The sequence below is a fragment of the Triticum urartu genome, chromosome 1A, assembly GCF_056163025.1.
Source record: "Triticum urartu cultivar PI428250 chromosome 1A, HENAU_Tu73, whole genome shotgun sequence".
NCBI classification, from domain to species: Eukaryota; Viridiplantae; Streptophyta; class Magnoliopsida; order Poales; family Poaceae; genus Triticum; species Triticum urartu.
The window spans coordinates 509,333,501-509,348,777 of NC_141873.1; the positions used below are offsets into that span (position 1 = coordinate 509,333,501).

Sequence of the window (15,277 nt, forward strand, 5' to 3'; positions counted from 1 at the left end):
GCGGGAGGCACGGTTTCACTTTCGTGAGAGGCATGATTTTGCTTTCGCGAGAAGCACGGCCGTGCCTCTCGGAAAAGGAAAAAAAAACACGTCTCTTTTTTTCCTTTCGTGAGAGGCACGGTTTTGCTTTCGTCAGAGGCACGACCATGCCTTTTGAAAACGAAAAAAATGTGTTTCTTTTCTTCTGCGGGAGGAACGATTTTGCTTCCGTGAGAAGCACGGTTTTGCTTCTGCGAGATCGTGCCTCTCGGAAACGGAAAAGACGCGTTGTCTTTTTTTCTTCCGCAAGAGGCACAAATTTTCTTCCGCGAGAGGCCATGCATCTCGGAAAGGAAAAAAAGTACTTCCTGTCCGGTTTTTCATGAAAATAAAGTTCGTCAAAATCTATCAACATGGGATCTAGTTTTAAAGAACGATGCAAATGGTTCGAGATTTGAACGTACGGTTTAAGAGATAAAACGTTTTGAATAAACGAATCTACAAAATAAGGGAATACTCTCAGATTGTGACAAGTAACGCACATGCAGCGTGCTAATATTTGTGATCTGGGAAGGTGACAGTGATCTTTAAAAGGAGTATTCCCGAATTAGTAATTTCGAGGGAGAAATCTTCCCTCGGGTGCGCTCGATAGGCCGGCCCATTTAGTATCGAAGAAAGGGAGGGTGTGTCTGCGGTGTTTAAAAAAACAGGCTTAACGGACGCTCAAGGCGCCAAATAGGCTCACGATCGTGTGTGCGTCTTTTTTTCTTTTCCTTTGGCGGAATTATTAATACAAGTTAAGCAGCCCAACTTGTTGAGTACCAAAACGTGATGATGGTAGAAAAGTTTAGGTCTAAAATTAGTACTCCCTCTCTTCACTTTTATAAGACCTTAAAAATATTTCAGACAATATACAAAACAACCCATTTTAAGTTGTCTGAAATGACTTACAAAAGTAAATAGACGGAGTAGTAGTTGTGGTGCCAACTGTTAAAGAAGACGATTCACTGGAAAAAGACGAACCGTCAGTATCTATGTTATCATTGATGAAGACAATCTTTTCTCGACCCATTGACTGGGCAGCTGAGGTTGCTGCCAGCCCATCCGAGTTCGAGACCCGTCACGGACGCACGGTGCTCACGGAGTTTCTCCTATAAAAAAAAGCCAACGAAGGTCAGCCTTTGGGTTGGTTTTATTTTTTTCCCGCAAAAAAAGAAGAAGACAACCTTTATTTTTTCTGGTCGATGCATGTTCGAAGCCGGTTCATCACGGCATCGGCAGATTCGAGCCCATATGGCCGGTCTGAAATTGGTCCAGCAAGGCTCTTTTGAACTGCCTTTGCATCATCAAGATATGATGAGGCCACCCAACCGTATGCGCAGCTCCCCTTGATTATTCGTTTCTCCCATTCGCTATTCTCCAGCTGGGCATGTAGGGGGTGTCTTTCTTTCCATTTGTCATGTGCCTTTTACTGTAGTCTCGGATTGCACGGCGGCTTTAGCTAAAGGCCACGGCCATCCTAGCAGCCACCTGATTGTGGGGCATGCATGTGCGTCTGTTTAATATTTCTCTACTTTGATCCCTCTGTTATATCTGCATCAGCTGTACTTGTGGGGCAGTGTGCAGTGCAAAATGACTTGTCTATCTGATGGTTTTTGGCTCTCTCTTGCTGTGTTTTTATCATATCCTCGACGAAATCTCTACATGGCATGTAGGGGCTTCTGTACCAGTTGCAGTGAGAAACTTCACACCAACTTCTGGCGTTGCGTCACTTTGACCTGCCGATGAAGATTCACTAATCTCGTCAAGTTGTACCGTCCTCCCTCTCACCCTTTCACAATCAAGAAACATACCATTTATGCAATAAACATATTGTCTTCAGTGCGGTGATAGAAGTAATACCTAGCAGTTTTGGAATAACCCATAAAGTAGCATTTATCTGATTTGGTATCAAGCTTATTCATAAACATTTACACATGCATCGCATCCTGATACATCTTCAATATAGAGTATGTATTTTTAATACCTATTATCATATATGTTTGCAATGTTTCATCCTGATAGAAGTAGTACCTATTTTTGTATTTTTGTATGTCCCAAATGCCCGCCTTTCAATAGGAGGTACTTACTTGGGAATGGCCTGTTGTCACGCCCTCGAGCAAGGTGGCTCCATCGACCAAGGCCACGCAGGCTCCTGTTGGGCTGGAACGAGCGCGCCGACAGCCCAAGCCCAACAGTCGCTACCCGGCCCATGTGTGGGATAGCACTGGCGGAGTTAAAAGCAAGCCAAGCCCTCCTGCGTGAGGTGGCGATTGAGTACCGTACCAGGCGGCGGCTACCTACCCCGATCCCCTTTCCCTTCCCTTGCTTCTCTCTCAAGAACCCTAGCTAGCGAGTGAACCGGTGTACCAGAACCATATCTGTGAGTGATTTGCTAGCGGGAGCGTAACAATTGGTATCAGAGCCATTCCGATCCGCCCAATTTTTCTTCCCATTCCCCAATCTGGCCGGGCGTTTCCCCTCTATCATTCAGACTCGCCGAGGGAAGGCGACCGCCATGGAGGACCACACCAAGGCGTTGGCGGACCTCACCACGGCTATCACCGCGCTCACGACCAAGATCGACACCCTCCAGCCGGTGGTGCTCGAGCTACAAAGCTGGAAGCCCGACGTCGAGCGATCCATGGAGGAGCTGCGACAGGAGGTCGACAGCCTCTGGACCCAGATCGGCGCCCAGGCGCCCAAGGGAGACAAGGCCACGGAGGAGGCGCCGCCCCAGATCCGCCTCTCGGATCTGCCGCCCCTGCTTCCTCTCCTGGTGGACGCCGCTGCCACAACATGGATCCGTTCCAGATCACGGGCCATAGAGCCACGGCGTCGCAACAGATCTTCGGGGGAAATCGTCGGGGGAAACTCAGACCCCGCGATTGCCTCCGGCCACTGGTATGTACGACTCCTACCATCACGGGGAGCACTCATTCTCAGGGGACCGGGGATATCATCGCCTACCACCACCACCGCGTTTCAATTTCCCTCTGTTCGATGGGACTGGCCCGAGGGCTTGGCGTCTCAAATGCGAGGCCTACTTTCGGGTGTGCACGATTAGTCCAGATGCATGGGTCAGTTGTGCAGCCATGTATTTCACAGAAGGGGCACTTACTTGGCTCCAATCATCGCAAGCACACCTGCACTACCCGGATTGGGGAGATTTCGCCACGGCAATTTGCACCCAATTTGGTCGGGAAGAATTTCAAAATCTTCTTCGACAGTTCAATAGGCTTAAGCAAAATGGAACGGTGGCTGAATATGTTGAGCAATTCACGCAAATTATGCACCAACTTTTAGCTCACCACACTATTCCGCTGGTCCTCGGAGCGCGGCTAGTCAACCTCAGGCCGTACAGGCACAACCCAGCTCAGAAGGATGAAGTGGAACGTCAGGTCGCTGAGATGCTCGCTCAAGGGATTATCCAACCCAGATCCAGCCCTTTCGCGTCACCAGTTATGCTAGTGCAAAAGAAGGATCTCACCTGGTGTTTTTGTGTGGACTATCGGCATCTCAATGCAGTTACGATCAAGAATCGCTACCCGTTGCCAGTGATAGAAGAGCTTCTCGATGAGCTGGCTGGATCGCAGATCTTTACCAGTTTGGATCTGCGGGGTAGGATATCATCAGATTCGTATGTGGCCTGAGGATGAGCATAAAACAGCGTTCAAAACCCATCACGGGCACTTCGAGTTCAAGGTCATGCCGTACGGCGTCACGGGGAGGGGGGGGGAGGGGGGGCAACTTTCCAGGGAGGCATGCACATCGTGTTACACCCACTGGTTCGCCACGGAGTGCTCGTCTTCATCGATGATATCCTGGTACACAGCCGCGATATGGACACTCACATACAGCTTCTGCGGCAAGTTTTCCAGCGTCTGCAAGAACACGACTTGAAAGTGAAATGCAGCAAGTGTTTCTTTGCCCGTCCGCAACTCAGATATCTGGGGCATGAGATCAGTGGTGACGGCATTCGCACCGACAACAAGAACATCATTGCAGTGCAGCAATGGCCCGTGCCTACAAATGTCAAGGAGGTCCGCGGGTTCCTCGGCTTGGCTGGTTATTACCGCAAGTTCGTCCGAGGTTTTGCAATCACCAGTCGCCCGCTGACCGATCTGCTCAAGAAAGGAGTGGTTTTCCGCTGGACAGAATTAGAGGACGGTGCCTTTCGCGCCTTGCAGCAAGCTCCAGTGACTGCTCCCGTTCTGGCGCTGCCTGATTTCAAGAAAACGTTCGAACTCGAGACTGATGCATCGGATTTGGGAATAGGTGCAGTCCTGTCTCAAGACAAACACCCTATCGCTTTCCTCAGCCGCGCGTTGGGGCCACGCAATAGGCAGCTCTCCACCTATGAGAAAGAAGGGTTGGCCATTCTCATGGCCGTGGACCATTGGCGCGCATACTTGCAAAACGACGAGTTCATTGTGCATACTGATCAGCGCAGTCTCATCCACCTCGAAGATCAGAGGTTGGCAACACCATGGCAGCAGAAGATCATGGCCAAAATGCTCGGGTTGCGTTACCATATCGTCTACAAGAGAGGTATTGACAACCCTGCGGCTGACGCCTTGTCTCGCAAACCTGGGCCACCTCAAGGCGGCCTCGCAGCCATCACCACCGCAGTACCGACGTGGTTGGAAGTAGTTCAGCAAGGATACACTGAGGATCCAGCGGCACAGAAGATTCTCGCACGCTTGGCGACCTCCACGAGCAATCTGGATGGTTTTCACTTGCAGAATGGGATTATCAAGCAGCACGGACGCATATGGCTCGGGGACAATGTGGAGTTACAGAAGAAAGTGCTTGCGGCCTTGCACACCGGAGCAATTGGAGGCCACTCGGGTTTCAACGTCACGTACCGCAGAGTGCGTCGGCTTTTTACATGGCCAGGCCTCAAACATCATGTCAAGCTTTTTGTCGAAGCATGTTAGATCTGCAAGCAAGCTAAACCGGAGCGTGTGCGATATCCCGGGCTCCTGGATCCATTACCTGTTCCGACCCAAGCTTGGCAACTCATCACCATGGATTTCGTGGAGGGTTTGCCTCGTTCTTGGGGATGCAACTCCATCCTCGTCGTCATGGATAAATTCTCGCGGTACGCCCATTTCATACCTCTGTCGCACCCCTTCACCGCGTTCCAAGTGGCTCAAGCATTTGTGACTAACATTTACAAATTACATGGCCTGCCGGAGTCGATCGTCTCGGATCGCGACCCAGTCTTCACCAGTACCCTGTGGAAGGAACTGTTTCGACTGACGCACACCAAGCTTCGCATGAGCACAGCGCGACACCCACAGACAGATGGGCAGACTGAGTGGGTTAATCAGTACCTGGAGACGTTTCTTCGCTGTTTCGTCCACGCATGCCCAACAAAGTGGTACATGTGGCTTCCGTTGGCGGAGTTCTGGTACAACACTTCACCCCACTCTGCCCTGGGCACATCTCCGTTCGAAGTCCTCTACGGCCATGCCCCGCGTCACTTCGGCATCGTCGATCCAGTGGCGTGTGCATCTCCAGACCTGGCAGATTGGCTTCAGGACAGGGCGCAGATGATGACCCTCATCCACCAGCACCTGTTGCGTGCGCGGCAACAAATGAAGGATTCAGCCGACAAGCGCTGCTCTGACCGCGTCTTCGCCTTCGACGACTGGGTCTTCCTCAAACTGCAGCCCTACGTTCAGCGTTCGGTGGCCACCCGCGCCAACCAGAAACTGGCGTTTCGCTACTTTGGTCCCTATCAAGTGATCCAGCGCATTGGTGCCGTTGCGTACAAGCTCCGTCTGCCGGAATCCAGCACTGTTCACCCAGTCTTCCACGTCTCCCAACTGCGGCAAGCACTCCCTCCCACGGAACAGGCGCAAGTCCAACTACCAGCAATGGCTGCTTCAAGTCCCGTACCAGAGGAGATTTTGCAAGACCGGCAAGTGCAACGTGGTGGCGCTCAAGTGTCGCAGGTCCGGGTTCGCTGGACTGATCAACCACCCGAGCTGGCCACGTGGGAAGACCGCGCTGAGCTCCAGCATCATTTCCCAGCGGCACCAGCTTGGGGACAAGCTGTGTCTCAAGGAAGGGGGGATGTTACTGTTGGAAATATGCCCTAGAGGCAATAATAAAAGCATTATTATTATATTTCCTTGTTCATGATAATTGTCTTTATTCATGCTATAATTGTGTTATCTGGAAATCGTAATACATGTGTGAATAATAGACACCAACATGTCCCTAGTAAGCCTCTAGTTGACTAGCTCGTTGATCAACAGATAGTCATGGTCTCCTGACTATGGACATTGGATGTCATTGATAACGAGATCCATCATTAGGAGAATGATGTGATGGACAAGACCCAATCCTAAACATAGCATAAGATCGTATAGTTCGTTTGCTAGAGTTTTCCAATGTCAAGTATCTTTTCCTTAGACCATGAGATCGTGTAACTCCCGGATACCGTAGGAGTGCTTTGGGTGTGCCAAACGTCACAACGTAACTGGGTGACTATAAAGGTATACTACGGGTATCTCCGAAAGTGTCTGTTGGGTTGACACGGATCAAGACTGGGATTTGTCACTCCGTATGACGGAGAGGTATCACTGGGCCCACTCGGTAATGCATCATCATAATGAGCTCAAAGTGACCAAGTGTCTGGTCACGGGATCATGCATTACGGTACGAGTAAAGTGACTTGCCGGTAATGAGATTGAACGAGGTATTGGGATACCGACGATCGGATCTCGGGCAAGTAACATACCGATTGACGAAGGGAATTGTATGCGGGGTTGCTTGAATCCTCGACATCGTGGTTCATCCGATGAGATCATCGAGGAGCATGTGGGAGCCAACATGGGTATCCAGATCCCGCTGTTGGTTATTGGTCGGAGAGTCGTCTCGGTCATGTCTACATGTCTCCCGAACCCGTAGGGTCTACACACTTAAGGTTCGGTGACGCTAGGGTTGTAGGGATATGTATATGCAGTAACCCGAATGTTGTTCGGAGTCCCAGATGAGATCCCGGATGTCACGAGGAGTTCCGAAATGGTCCGGAGGTAAAGAATTACATATAGAAAGTGCTATTTCGGGCATCGGGACAAGTTTCGGGGTCACCGGTATTGTACCGGGACCACCGGAAGGGTCCCGGGGGTCCACCGGGTGGGGCCACCTGCCCCGGGGGCCACATGGGCTGTAGGGGGTGCGCCTTGGCCTATATGGGCCAAGGGCACCAGCCCCAAGAGGCCCATGCGCCTAGGGTTCAAGGAAGGGAAGAGTCCCAAAGGGGGAAGGCACCTCCTAGGTGCCTTGGGGAGGAGGGATTCCTCCCTTGGCCGCACCCCCCTAGGAGATTGGATCTCCTAGGGCCGGCGCCCCCCTCCTTGGACTCCCTATATATAGTGGGGAAAGGAGGGCCTCTCACAACACGCCTTTGGTGCCTCCCTCTCCCTCTCCAACACATCCTCCTCCTCCATAGTGCTTAGCGAAGCCCTGCCGGAGTACTGCAGCTCCATCACCACCACGCCGTCGTGCTGCTGCTGGAGCCATCTTCCTCAACCTCTCCTTCCCCCTTGCTGGATCAAGAAGGAGGAGACGTCACGCTGACCATACGTGTGTTGAACGCGGAGGTGCCGTCCGTTCGGCGCTAGGATCTCCGGTGATTTGGATCACGTCGAGTACGACTTCCTCATCCCCGTTCTTTGAACGCTTCCGCGCGTGATCTACAAAGGTATGTAGATGCAATCCAATCACTCGTTGCTAGATGAACTCCTAGATGGATCTTGGTGAAACCGTAGGAAAATTTTTGTTTTCTGCAACGTTCCCCAACAGTGGCATCATGAGCTAGGTCTATGCGTAGTTCTCTTGCACGAGTAGAACACAATTTGTTGTGGGCGTTGATGTTGTCAATTTTCTTGCCGCTACTAGTCTTATCTTGCTTCAACGGTATTGTGGGATGAAGCGGCCCGGACCAACCTTACACGTACGCTTACGTGAGACCGGTTCCACCGACTAACATGCACTAGTTGCATAAGGTGGCTGGCGGGTGTCTGTCTCTCCCACTTTAGTTGGAGCGGATTCGATGAAAAGGGTCCTTATGAAGGGTAAATAGAAGTTGACAAATCACGTTGTGGCTTTCACGTAGGTAAGAAAACGTTCTTGCTAGAACCCTATTTCAGCCACGTAAAACATGCAACAACAATTAGAGGACGTCTAACTTGTTTTTGCAGCAAGTGTTCTGTGATGTGATATGGCCAAAGTTGTGATGAATGATGAATGATATATATGTGATGTATGAGATGTTCATGCTATTGTAATAGGAATCATGACTTGCATGTCGATGAGTATGACAACCGGCAGGAGCCATAGGAGTTGTCTTTATTTTTTGTATGACCTGCGTGTCATTGAGAAACGCCATGTAAATTACTTTACTTTATTGCTAAACGCGTTAGCCATAGTAGTAGAAGTAATAGTTGGCGAGCAAATTCATGGAGACACGATGATGGAGATCATGATGATGGAGATAATGGTGTCATGCCGGTGACAAGATGATCATGGAGCTCCAAGATGGAGATCAAAGGAGCTATGTGATATTGGCCATATCATGTCACTATTATTATTTGATTGCATGTGATGTTTATCATGTTTTGCATCTTGTTTGCTTAGAACGACGGTAGTAAATAAGATGATCTCTCATAATAATTTCAAGAAAGTGTTCCCCCTAACTGTGCACCGTTGCGACAGTTCGTTGTTTCGAAGCACCACGTGATGATCGGGTGTGATAGATTCTAACGTTCACATACAACAGGTGTAAGACAGATTTACACATGCAAACACTTAGGTTGACTTGACGAGCCTAGCATGTACAGACATGGCCTCGGAACACAGAAGACCGTCAGGTCGAGCATGAGTCGTATAGAAGATACGATCAACATGAAGATGTTCACCGACGTTGACTAGTCCGTCTCACGTGATGATCGGACACGGCCTAGTTAACTCGGATCATGTTATACTTAGATGACTGGAGGGATGTCTATCTGAGCGGGAGTTCATTAAATAATTTGATTAGATGAACTTAATTATCATGAACTTAGTCTAAAATATTTACAATATGTCTTGTAGATCAAATGGCCAACGTGGTCCTCAACTTCAACGCGTTCCTAGAGAAAACCAAGCTGAAAGACGATGGCAGCAACTACACGGACTGGGTCCGGAACCTGAGGATCATCCTCATAGCTGCCAAGAAAGATTATGTCCTACAAGCACCGCTGGGTGATGCACCTGTTCTCCCTGCAGAACAAGACGTTATGAACGCTTGGCAGGCACGTACCGATGACTACTCCCTCGTTCAGTGCGGCATGCTTTACAGCTTAGAGCCGGGGCTCCAAAAGCATTTTGAGAGACACGGAGCATATGAGATGTTCAAAGAGCTGAAAATGGTTTTCCAAGCTCATGCCCGGGTCGAGAGATATCAAGTCTCCGACAAATTCTTCAGCTGTAAGATGGAGGAAAACAGTTCTGTCAGTGAGCACATACTCACTATGTCTGGGTTGCATAACCGCTTGACTCAGCTGGGAGTTAATCTCCCGGATGACGCGGTCATTGACAGAATCCTTTAGTCGCTTCCACCGAGCTACAAGAGCTTTGTGATGAACTTCAATATGCAGGGGATGAAAAAGACCATTCCTGAAGTATTTGCAATGCTGAAATCAGCAGAGGTAGAAATCAAAAAGGAACATCAAGTGTTGATGGTGAATAAAACCACTAAGTTCAAGAAGGGCAAGGGTAAGAAAGCCTTCAAGAAGGACGGCAAGGGAGTTGCCGCACCCGGCAAGCAAGCTGCCGGGAAGAAGCCAAAGAATGGACCCAAGCCCGAGACTGAGTGCTTTTATTGCAAGGAAAGTGGTCACTGGAAGCGGAACTGCCCCAAATACTTAGCAGACAAGCAGGCCGGCAAAACGAAAGGTATATGTGATATACATGTAATTGATGTGTACCTTACCAGTACTCGTAGTAGCTCCTGGGTATTTGATACCGGTGCGGTTGCTCACATTTGTAACTCAAAACAGGAGCTGCGGAATAAGCGGAGACTGGCGAAGGACGAGGTGACGATGCGCGTCGGGAATGGTTCCAAGGTCGATGTGATCGCCATCGGCACGCTACCTCTACATTTACCTACAGGATTAGTTTTGAACCTCAATAATTGTTATTTAGTGCCAAGTTTGAGCATGAACATTGTATCAGGACCTCGTTTAATACGAGATGGCTACTCATTTAAATCTGAGAATAATGGTTGTTCTATTTATATGAGAGATATGTTTTATGGTCATGCTCCGATGGTGAATGGTTTATTCTTAATGAATCTCGAGCGTAATGCTACACATATTCATAGTGTGAATACCAAAAGATGTAAGATTGATAATGATAGTCCCACATACTTGTGGCACTGCCGCCTTGGTCACATAGGTGTCAAACGCATGAAGAAGCTCCATGCAGATGGACTTTTAGAGTCTCTTGATTACAAATCATTTGACACGTGCGAACCATGCCTCATGGGTAAAATGACCAAGACTACGTTCTCAGGAACAATGGAGCGAGCAACCAACTTATTGGAAATCATACATACTGATGTGTGTGGTCCAATGAGCGTTGAGGCTCGCGGTGGCTATCGTTATGTTCTCACCCTCACTGATGACTTGAGTAGATATGGGTATGTCTACTTAATGAAACACAAGTCTGAGACCTTTGAAAAGTTCAAGGAATTGCAGAGTGAGGTTGAGAATCAACGTGACAGGAAAATCAAGTTCCTGCGATCAGATCGTGGAGGAGAATACTTGAGTCACGAGTTTGGCACACACTTAAGAAAATGTGGAATAGTTTCACAACTCACGCCGCCTGGAACACCTCAGCATAATGGTGTGTCCGAACATCGTAATCGCACTCTATTAGATATGGTGCGACCTATGATGTCTCTTGCCGATTTACCGCTATCTTTTTGGGGCTATGCTTTAGAGACTGCCGGATTCACTTTAAATAGGGCTCCGTCGAAATCCGTTGAGACGACACCGTATGAATTATGGTTTGGGAAGAAACCTAAGCTGTCGTTTCTAAAATTTTGGGGATGCGATGCTTATGTCAAGAAACTTCAACCTGAAAAGCTCGAACCCAAATCGGAAAAATGCGTCTTTATAGGATACCCTAAAGAAACTATTGGGTATACCTTCTACCTCAGATCCGAAGGCAAGATCTTTGTTGCCAAGAATGGGTCCTTTCTAGAGAAAGAGTTTCTCTCGAAAGAAGTAAGTGGGAGGAAAGTAGACCATGATGAAGTATTACCTCTTGAACCGGAAAATGGCGCAGCTCAAGAAAATGTTTCTGAGGTGCCTGCACCGACAAGAGAGGAAGTTAATGATGATGATCAAGATACTTCTGATCAAGCTCCTACTGAAATTCGAAGGTCCACAAGGACACGTTCCGCACCAGAGTGGTACGGCAACCCTGTCTTGGAAATCATGTTGTTAGACAACGGTGAACCTTCAAACTATGAAGAAGCGATGGCGGGCCCGGATTCCGACAAATGGCTAGAAGCCATGAAATCCGAGATAGGATCCATGTATGAAAATGAAGTATGGACTTTGACTGACTTGCCCGTTGAGCGGCGAGCCATAGAAAATAAATGGATCTTTAAGAAGAAGACGGACGCGGATGGTAACGTGACCATCTATAAAGCTCGGCTTGTCGCTAAGGGTTATCGACAAGTTCAAGGGGTTGACTACGATGAGACTTTCTCACCGGTAGCGAAGCTAAAGTCCGTCCGAATCATGTTAGCAATTGCCGCATTCTATGATTATGAAATATGGCAAATGGACGTCAAAACGGCATTCCTTAATGGTTTCCTTAAGGAAGAATTGTATATGATGCAGCCGGAAGGTTTTGTCGATCCTAAGAATGCTGACAAGGTGTGCATGCTCCAACGCTCGATTTATGGGCTGGTGTAAGCATCTCGGAGTTGGAACATTCGCTTTGATGAGATGATCAAAGCGTTTGGGTTTACGCAGACTTATGGAGAAGCCTGCGTTTACAAGAAAGTGAGTGGGAGCTCTGTAGCATTTCTCATATTATATGTAGATGACATACTTTTGATGGGAAATGATATAGAACTCTTGGACAGCATTAAGGCCTACTTGAATAAAAGTTTTTCAATGAAGGACCTTGGAGAAGCTGCTTATATATTAGGCATCAAGATCTACAGAGATAGATCAAGACGCCTCATAGGCCTTTCACAAAGCACATACCTTGATAAGATATTGAAGAAGTTCAATATGGATCAGTCTAAGAAGGGGTTCTTGCCTGTGTTGCAAGGTGTGAAATTGAGCTCAGCTCAATGTCCGACCACGGCAGAAGATATAGAAGAGATGAGTGTCATCCCCTATGCCTCAGCCATAGGTTCTATTATGTATGCCATGCTGTGTACCAGACCTGATGTAAACCTTGCCGTAAGTTTGGTAGGTAGGTACCAAAGTAATCCCGGCAAGGAACACTGGACAGCGGTCAAGAATATCCTGAAGTACCTGAAAAGGACTAAGGAAATGTTTCTCGTTTATGGAGGTGACAAAGAGCTCGTCGTAAAAGGTTACGTCGACGCTAGCTTCGACACAGATCTGGATGACTCTAAGTCACAAACCGGATACGTGTATATTTTGAATGGTGGGGTAGTAACCTGGTGCAGTTGCAAGCAGAGCGTCGTGGCGGGATCTACATGTGAAGCGGAGTACATGGCAGCCTCGGAGGCAGCACATGAAGCAATATGGGTGAAGGAGTTCATCACCGACCTAGGAGTCATACCCAATGCGTCGGGGCCAATCAAACTCTTCTGTGACAACACTGGAGCTATTGCACTTGCCAAGGAGCCCAGGTTTCACAAGAAGACGAGGCACATCAAGCGTCGCTTCAACTCCATTCGTGAAAATGTTCAAGATGGAGACATAGATATTTGTAAAGTACATACGGACCTGAATATAGCAGATCCGTTGACTAAACCTCTCCCTAGAGCAAAACATGATCAACACCAGAATTCCATGGGTGTTCGATTCATCACATGTAACTAGATTATTGACTCTAGTGCAAGTGGGAGACTGTTGGAAATATTCCCTAGAGGCAATAATAAAAGCATTATTATTATATTTCCTTGTTCATGATAATTGTCTTTATTCATGCTATAATTGTGTTATCTGGAAATCGTAATACATGTGTGAATAATAGACACCAACATGTCCCTAGTAAGCCTCTAGTTGACTAGCTCGTTGATCAACAGATAGTCATGGTCTCCTGACTATGGACATTGGATGTCATTGATAACGAGATCACATCATTAGGAGAATGATGTGATGGACAAGACCCAATCCTAAACATAGCATAAGATCGTATAGTTTGTTTGCTAGAGTTTTCCAATGTCAAGTATCTTTTCCTTAGACCATGAGATCGTGTAACTCCCGGATACCGTAGGAGTGCTTTGGGTGTGCCAAACGTCACAACGTAACTGGGTGACTATAAAGGTATACTACGGGTATCTCCGAAAGTGTCTGTCGGGTTGACACGGATCAAGACTGGGATTTGTCACTCCGTATGACGGAGAGGTATCACTGGGCCCACTCGGTAATGCATCATCATAATGAGCTCAAAGTGACCAAGTGTCTGGTCACGGGATCATGCATTACGGTACGAGTAAAGTGACTTGCCGGTAACGAGATTGAACGAGGTATTGGGATACCGACGATCGGATCTCGGGCAAGTAACATACCGATTGACGAAGGGAATTGTATGCGGGGTTGCTTGAATCCTCGACATCGTGGTTCATCCGATGAGATCATCGAGGAGCATGTGGGAGCCAACATGGGTATCCAGATCCCGCTGTTGGTTATTGGTCGGAGAGTCGTCTCGGTCATGTCTACATGTCTCCCGAACCCGTAGGGTCTACACACTTAAGGTTCGGTGACGCTAGGGTTGTAGGGATATGTATATGCAGTAACCCGAATGTTGTTCGGAGTCCCAGATGAGATCCCGGATGTCACGAGGAGTTCCGGAATGGTCCGGAGGTAAAGAATTACATATAGAAAGTGCTATTTCGGGCATCGGGACAAGTTTCGGGGTCACCGGTATTGTACCGGGACCACCGGAAGGGTCCCGGGGGTCCACCGGGTGGGGCCACCTGCCCCGGGGGCCACATGGGCTGTAGGGGGTGCGCCTTGGCCTATATGGTCCAAGGGCACCAGCCCCAAGAGGCCCATGCGCCTAGGGTTCAAGGAAGGGAAGAGTCCCAAAGGGGGAAGGCACCTCCTAGGTGCCTTGGGGAGGAGGGATTCCTCCCTTGGCCGCACCCCCCTAGGAGATTGGATCTCCTAGGGCCGGCGCCCCCCTCCTTGGACTCCCTATATATAGTGGGGAAAGGAGGGCCTCTCACAACACGCCTTTGGTGCCTCCCTCTCCCTCTCCAACACATCCTCCTCCTCCATAGTGCTTAGCGAAGCCCTGCCGGAGTACTGCAGCTCCATCACCACCACGCCGTCGTGCTGCTGCTGGAGCCATCTTCCTCAACCTCTCCTTCCCCCTTGCTGGATCAAGAAGGAGGAGATGTCACGCTGACCATACGTGTGTTGAACGCGGAGGTGCCGTCCGTTCGGCGCTAGGATCTCCGGTGATTTGGATCACGTCGAGTACGACTTCCTCATCCCCGTTCTTTGAACGCTTCCGCGCGTGATCTACAAAGGTATGTAGATGCAATCCAATCACTCGTTGCTAGATGAACTCCTAGATGGATCTTGGTGAAACTGTAGGAAAATTTTTGTTTTCTGCAACGTTCCCCAACAGTGGCATCATGAGCTAGGTCTATGCGTAGTTCTCTTGCACGAGTAGAACACAATTTGTTGTGGGCGTTGATGTTGTCAATTTTCTTGCCGCTACTAGTCTTATCTTGCTTCAACGGTATTGTGGGATAAAGCGGCCCGGACCAACCTTACACGTACGCTTATGTGAGACCGGTTCCACCGACTAACATGCACAAGTTGCATAAGGTGGCTGGCGGGTGTCTGTCTCTCCCACTTTAGTTGGAGCGGATTCGATGAAAAGGGTCCTTATGAAGGGTAAATAGAAGTTGACAAATCACGTTGTGGCTTTCACATAGGTAAGAAAACGTTCTTGCTAGAACCCTATTTCAGCCACGTAAAACTTGCAACAACAATTAGAGGACGTCTAACTTATTTTTGCAGCAAGT

At 48.6% G+C, this 15,277-nt stretch overlaps 1 pseudogene; it reads left to right on the forward strand.

The window, feature by feature from the left end:
- Positions 1 to 2,536: 2,536 nt before the first annotated feature.
- LOC125532991 (uncharacterized) lies at positions 2,537 to 3,671 on the forward strand (annotated as a pseudogene).
- The last annotated feature ends 11,606 nt before the right edge of the window (positions 3,672 to 15,277 follow it).